The sequence below is a fragment of the Canis aureus genome, chromosome 24 (genome assembly GCF_053574225.1).
Source record: "Canis aureus isolate CA01 chromosome 24, VMU_Caureus_v.1.0, whole genome shotgun sequence".
Lineage (NCBI taxonomy): Eukaryota > Metazoa > Chordata > Mammalia > Carnivora > Canidae > Canis > Canis aureus.
In genome coordinates this window covers 28,331,717-28,339,652 of record NC_135634.1, presented here as the reverse complement: position 1 = coordinate 28,339,652, position 7,936 = coordinate 28,331,717, and positions in this window count along the sequence as shown.

Sequence of the window (7,936 nt, the reverse complement as noted above, 5' to 3'; positions counted from 1 at the left end):
TATCTGAACCTGGTCACTGCTCCTGTGTAACATGGACACATCAACACCTGCCCTGCACAGTCAATACCTCTCTTCTTCCCCTTCCCCCTTGAATTGCATCTCAGGGCCCCGCCAGCCCCAAGGAGCCTGCTTCATAATGACCTCCTTGGATGACAGGCGCTGGGGCAACAGGAAGGACTGTTGTTTTAACTGCTCTGCGTTTCCTCCCTTTGTCTCTGGCATTATAAACAAGCCTATTCCCCAAAGCCACATCTGATAATCCAGCTGCAGGAGGTCAGCGGTCAAGCAATCAGAAATGCTTTTAGTTGGGATTAGGTAATTCAGAGCTGGGCCTGATGCCTGCAGCAGGTCAGAACCAACCTATCCTTGTTGTCACTCAGGCTGCCTGGACACAGATGCCCCTTGGGAAGCTGCCTGCTGCCCAGATGGAGCAGGAGTGACCAGGGCAAGGGTCAGTCTGTCCACATGGCTCCCTGAGACAGCTCCCAGGCCACCAGCCTTAGGAACTCAAGTCATGACAAAAGGCCCCTGTTAGGGGAGGCTCTTTGTGGTACACAAAGCACTTTCACCTGCTCTCAGCTATCCTTGGAGAGCATTCAGAGCAAAAGATCAGGGCCCAGATTGGAGAAGGGCCTGCTTAGGGCCTGAGGAGCAGGTAAGGAGAAAGCATTTTGAGTCTGGATCCAAACTCAATGCTCACACGGAGGCGTCAGCTTCACATTCCCCAACCACCCCAGCTTATCACAGAATCTGAGTGACTATGCCTTCTTCCGCCTCCTGAGGAGAGCACATCTCCTTTAGTACTCTTCTACTATACTGAAATCAAGCCAGGTAGGTGATAAATTTACTGTGTATGATGTTATACAGGAACCAGAAGACTCTTCTAGGTCTTTTTGGTATTAAATAGAGGAATAAAAACAGCAGTAAAGAGTATAGTCCAAAGAACTCCTCCTTAGTCAATTGACCCACTTGATAATGTGCTATACGCTCTAGTTAATGTGCTCAGTTGAGCTTTCCTGCAAAGAAAGAGTTAATGTAGCTGTTATTTGTAGTAACTTATCTCCCATATAGGCATTTATTTCCCTAAGTTGGTTGAGACAGGAGGGGAAAGAGACAGGGGGAAATAGGAAGAGAGAGAGGAAAAAATGGGTTCGTTTCAAGATCAAAAGATGCTCAGAGATCCAAAAGGAAATACGAACTCTGGGGGTGGGGGGATTTTCAGGACTCTGTATCCTCCTGATAAGGAACTAAATCTTGGGATGGCTCCACCCTCCTGTCTACAGCCCCAGGGCCTGGTCCACTCTCCAGCAAGAGCAGGCAATGGCACCCATTCCTGGAGCTGGTGACCACAGAAGCCAGAGCAGATACAGACCTGGGCAATATTCCCTAAGTCCACGACAGGAAAGAAGGATTGGACAACACCTGCTTTGTAATATTTTGTTAGTTTCGGGTATGGTTTATGTGAGTTACACATGTGAATACAAAAATATGAGCTAAGCTTGCCTATGCAAATTAAACACATTTCCACTTATTTATAGGTGGCTCTATTAGTGATTCTCACTGAGGTCTAACCAAATAGTAAAATAGTTTAGTTAGTCTTAATGATAAAAGTACAAACAGAAGCATTGAAATAAGAACTTTCCATGAATGCTGAACTTAAGCAGAGACTTAAGACAGTTTCGCATACAAGTGAAAATTTGAAGGAAGAATTGAAATAATTCATTCCCTTGATTTTTTTCTTAAAATATTAGATAAAAGTTTCTATTCACATTATTTGAGAGTTGAAATTATTGGGACTAGAGCTGAGGCAAATAAAGGAGTTCACCAGACAGAAGGACACAGATTAAACCCATTAGCTGCTCAACAGATTAATAGAAGAGCTACAGCCAGGCAGTCTTGCCTCTGCTTTCTGACAGAGCAAACCCATGTTACTTTTGCTGAGGCCCTTTGCTAACCCTCAGTTCTGGTCCTTTTAACCCCATCATCAGCAGGAAAGACTGCAGCAGAGATAGAGAAATAAGGACATATGGACATTGTGTTATTTAGGATTCAGGTAATACTATTCTAAGTGTGTTAACCTGACCTACTTCTTTCTCTCTGCTTTTTCTTTTCTTTTTTTTTTTTTTTTTTTGAAGGAACTTACACTTATTGAGTATTAACTTTGTGCCAGGCATTAAGTCAGGCACTTCACATGAGTTAACTTCAGTACATGAAACCATATAATGCATTTAATTGTGAGCCTTTCTGTTGCATTGCCACAGGAAAAGCTTGGCCAAACTGTACTCAGACTACCAATGCATCAAGGTATCCACTATATAACAAATCTAAAATTTAACTTGGTAAAGATGGATGAAAAGCATTTTAAGTAGAAGGAACAGCTTGGGCAAAAGAATTCCTGTGCCATTTCCCTCTTTTTTAGGGGATTCTGTTGGCAGAATGCTGCAGGAGATGCATTTATTACAGGGTTCTGAATGGTCAGGGTTTGTTGCTGTTGTTGTTCATTTGTCTTTTGGTTCCACTTTAATACTTAAAAGCAAAACAAAAAATAAAGCTCCCTCAGAATGATACCAGTCATAGGAAAGAAACTACAGAAACTGGAAGATTTTGGAGTGAGGTTAAGAGGAGCCTTTGACTGGCCAAGGAAAGCTGCACAATTTGAATAGCTTAAGCCTGTTCCCTTTGTTTCAACAATAATATTGTTTTGACAGTGAGGTCTCATATACCTCACTTATTTGGAAAATGAGCCATTTTGCATAAGTCAACTTTCCAAATAACAGAAATTTTACTTCATATAATACCAAGACTTTTTTCTATGACGTAAATCACTAATTTTTTCTTTTTCATTTCTTATTTAAGTAGGCTCCACACCTAGCATGGAGCCCAACACAGGGCTTGAACTCATGACCCTGAGATCAAGACCTGAGCTGAAATCAAGAGTCGGTCACTTAACCAACTGAGCCACCTAGGCATCCCTAAATCACTCAAATATCTTAAAAGAATTTATAAGAAACAGGAAAAAACTCTTATAATATTAACCCATAAAATAAAATGCAACATTTTTCATACAATATGGAGCAGATACACTGCCATGGCTCACCAAATCCTCTGTCATATTCCTCCTTCCTGATTGTATGACCACCCTTTCTATCCTTTGCAATTAGGTGGCCTTTCTGACCAGCTCTTGCTAATGAAATGTGGACAGACATGACACATGTCATTACTATGTTGACACAGTGAGTATGGAAGCCTCAAGCTGGGACAGCAGAACCAATCAAAGCATCTAGGACCCCACCACTTAAATGGCAATAGCCTCAAAGGTTGCCTGAAAAATCTTTTGTAAATGAGAAATAAATCTCCACTGGACTAAGCCACCGAGATTTGGGAGTCCTTGGCCATTGCAGCATAACCTAGCCTATCTACACTAATGAATGATATAAAAATGAGAACAGTTAAAATAGGGGTGCCTGGGTGGTTCAATTGGTTAAGCATCTGCCTTTGGCTCAAGTCATGATCTCAGAGTTCTGGGATCGAACCCCACTTCAGGCTCCCTGCTCACCCAGGAGTCTTCTTGTCCCTCTCCCTCTGCCCTGCTTGTGTGCTCTCTGTCTCTCTCTCTTTCTTAGTCTCTCACTCTCAAATAAAGAAATAAAATCTTTTTTGGAAAAAAAGAACAATGCCAGAACAAGGGCATCCCGAGTGGCGCAGCAGTTTAGCACTGTCTTATTAGGCCCAGGGTTTGATCGAGTCCCACGTCAGGTTCCCAGCATGGAGCCTGCTTATCCCTCTGCCTGTGTCTCTGCCTCTCTCTCTCTCTCTCTCTCTGCCTCTCATGAATAAATAAATAAAATCTTTAAAAAGATTTAAAAAAAACCAGAACAATAAAAATATTTTTAAACATGGAGAGAGAAATTATTCCAAAATGTTTATAATTCTGTTTTTAGGTGATGATATATACAGGTAATTTTAAAAAACACTAGTTTTGGGTATTTTTAATATTCTATCATGTAATACATTAATTTTAGTGGGAAAAAATTTCTTTTAAAAGCCCCCCAAAGTTATTGGTGGAGGGTTAGACACATAGATGAATGGAACAGAATAGAGAACCCTAAAGTAAACCTACACAAAAATGTTCAACGGATTTTTTACCAAAATGCAAAATGAGAAAGGATAGTTTTTTCGGTAAATGGTGCTGGAGCAATTAGACATCCATAGCAAAAAGAAAGAAAGAAGAAGAAAGAAAGAAAGAAAGAAAGAAAGAAAGAAAGAAAGAAAGAAAGAAAGAAAGAAAGAAAGTTAATACCAACCCAAACTCCATGTTGTATACAAAAATTAACTCAAAATCACAGACTTTAATGTAAAACAAAATAATAAAACTTTCAGGAAAAAAAATAAGAGAAAATCTTCAGGATCTATGTAAAAGTTCTTAACTCAAACACATGAGAAATTGATTAAATTCAGCCTTATCAAAATCTTAAACTTTTGTTCTGCAAAGACTCCCATCAAGTAGATAAAAAGACAAATGACAGAATGAGAGTAAATATTTGCAAATCACAAGTCCAACAAAGAACTGGTATGTAGCATATATAAAGAAATCTCAACAGGGAACACACAAAAAATCCAATTAGGAAATGGGTAAAAGACATGAGAAAACACTTCACCAAAGATAAGACATGGATAGCAAATAAGCACGTGAAAATATGTTCAGTCATTAGCCATTGGGAAATGGAAGTTAACATCACCATGAGGAATCTTTACCTAACTGTCAGAATGGCCAAAATTTTACAGTCCTACATTGCTGGTAGGAATGTAAATTATCACAGCCACTTTGAAAGAGAGTTTAGCAGTTTCTAATAAAACTAAACAAGCAACTACCATAAGACCCAAGAATTGCACTCTTGGGCATTTATCCCAAAGAAATGAAAACATAGTTTAACACGAAAGCCTATACATAAGTATTCAAGGCAGCTTTATTCGTAAGGCTGGAAACAGCTCAGAATGCTTCAATGAATGAATGCTTAAACAGGCTGGTGGTACATCCATTCCATAGAATACGACTCAACAATGAAAAAGGAACAAACTATTGATGCACACCACAAGTTGTGATGCAAAATGTTGCATACTCTCATTGCATCCATCTACCTTTCTTGAAATGACAAAATTATAGAAATGGAGAACAGAGGAATTGTTGCCAGAGTTAAGGAGGAAAGTGGGTAGCTATAAAAAGGCAAAATAAGGGATTCTTCTGGTGCAAGAGATGTCTATATCTTGACTGTATCAATGTCAACATCTTGTGACATGTTGTGTCAGTATACTATGAGATGTTACCATTAGGGGAAACTGGGCAAAGGGCACAGGTCTCTATTATTTCTTACACCTACATACAAATCTACAAGTACCTCAAAATAAAAGACTTAATTTTTAAAAAAGGAGTTTTTAAAAAGTCCTGAGAGTGATCAAAATCATTACCATGTGTGGCAAAGACTGAATATCCACTGTTCCTTTCTTCTTACTCCCCAAATCCTACATATTAGGGGGTGCAATATGTCTAATTAATAAAATTAAATTTCCAAATTCCTTTTCAGATGTGAATGACTAAAGAGTTTTAAGCAGAAATCATTGGGAGGAGCTTCTAGGAAACCTTTCTCAAGGTGCCTGGAACGTGTATGCCATGACTGGAGCTACAGGCACCATTCTGCCACCAGGATGGAATCCAGTACTAAAGATAAGAGATAGAAGGAGCCTAGATGCCAATGGCCATGGAAATGCCAGCCCTGGACTGCCTCTGAGTTTTTCAATTAAGCCACTGAAACTTGATTTTCCATTACCTGTAGTCAAATCTAACCTAATTGGCATACCATACAAGTCACCACATCCCTCAGCTCCTCAGCTCCCCCTATCCAGTCCCAACCATACCTACGCCCCCACAGTAGAAAGGCGACTTGGCCTGGGGCTTAGTTGTGTTTCAGAGGCAAGAGTAAGTGCAGAATTAAAAAAGCAGAGAAGGCCTTGATTTATTTATATTAGAAAATTCTCAGGGCACCTGAGTGGTTGAGTTATTTGAGTGTCCGACTCTTGATTTCAGCTCAAGTCGTAATCTTGGGGTCTTGGGATTGAGCCCCACATTGGGCTCCTCACTCAGCAGTGAGTCTGCTGGAGATTCTCACTTTCCTTCTTCCTATTGCTCTCTCTCTCTCTCTCTCAAATAAATAAGTCTTAAAAAAAAAAAAAGAAAAGAAGACTCTCAAGAAGCTTAAGAAAAAACAAAAATAACTGGGAAGTTGAAAGTGAGAAAAAAAGCAAAATCCTGAGAGAAAATATTTTTTGGAAAAACTAGAAAAATCTGGGCAGTGAGGGGAAGACAGAGAAGTCTGTTGGATATTTTGCTGTGAAAGGACCCCTTCAGGCCTCTTAGGAAGGTTTTAGTAAATATTTGGTTTTTGAAAATTATTTTTTAAATTTCAGAACAAGTTTCTCTGATTCTGCCCAAGATACTGTGAAATGCCACTAGGCAGCCCAGGTGTATCCTGGTTACACAAGAATTGTCTATATACCCAGGGTCCCCTGAGCTAGATGCTCAGTAACTCAAGGGAAAGATAAGAAAAAAGTGAGGTGTTTTAGGAGGCATAAGCAGGCGAACATTGGCTCTAACAAAACCATAATCAACTTTTAAAAATATTTTTGAAGAGGAATGTCACAGAGGTTCTCTCTCTCTCTCTCTCTCTCTCTCTCTCTAAAACTTTATTTTAGAGAGTTCACTCATGCAAATGAATAGGGGGAGGAACAGAGGCAAAGGATCCTCCAGCAACTCCCTGGCCAGAGTCCGAGGTAGGGCTCGATCCCATGACCCATGAGGTCACAACCTGAGCTGAAACTGAGAGTTGGTCAGCCAATCGACTGAGCCACCCAGGTGCCCCTATTTCTCTCTCTATTTTTTTTTTTTTAAATGCAGAGCTTTAAGTAAGGCACAGGGAAGCTTATGGTTACACAGGTATGGTCAAATTTTGGGTTTTTCCCCACTTACTAGTTATATAATTTGGAGTAAATTAACTAGTAGCCCAAGCTCCAGTTTTCTCACTTGAAAAATAAACTAAAAACTACCCCAAGTTCTACATGAGAGCGTGTATGTGAAAATGCCTGGAACCCTATAGATGCTGGATGGTATTTCTTCCTCTTCTGATGGTTGCTAATCCAGCTGCTGCCATAGGGTGGTGGTTAGTCTGTTGTGTGCTTCCCAAAAGATTCAGGGATCAGTCATGACACATTCTTGGCTTCTCAGAAAGGAAGGGAAAACATTCAGGTTAATGTTTTGGGAGAAAAAAACAGTCTGTCTCTTTTCAAGGTAACAAGGTAATGAAGACTCTGGAAAAAGCTAGAATGTTGTCTTTCCTGCCTAGGAAAGAAAAGCCAGTCACTGCACCAGGATAGAAAGGATCCTGGTTCAGCCAAGAACCTAACGTGGGTGCTGGAAAAACACTCCTTTCTTGCCTGGGGGCTTGCCGGCTACCTCTCACCTGGGCAGGTGGTGGTGTGTGGCAAAGCACCCAGCTTCAGGAACATGTTGACGGATCCATGGAAATTCAGAGAATGGAAGCAACTGGTATGTTACAAGAAACTGATTTACGAGCAATAAAACTGGGTACAGCCTGTGTCATTCTGGCAAATGTGGCCAAGGATGGGTGGGAGGAGATTGGGAGGTGGTCAAGAAGGGTAGCAGAAGCTTTCAGAATCTGTCAACAAGGGGCATATTGCCAGAGACAAGTTTGGGATGTGAGAAGGCCATGCGGGGTCCTGAGAGCATCCAGCCCAATTCTGACCTCCAGGAAAGCTTATACTCTGTTCCTTGGCTTAAGAAATCCTCCAGGAGGATCCAAGCTCCAATTCAAGGTCTGTGCAACTGGAATTATAGGAGGGCTCAGGACAGGCCAGATGACTGACA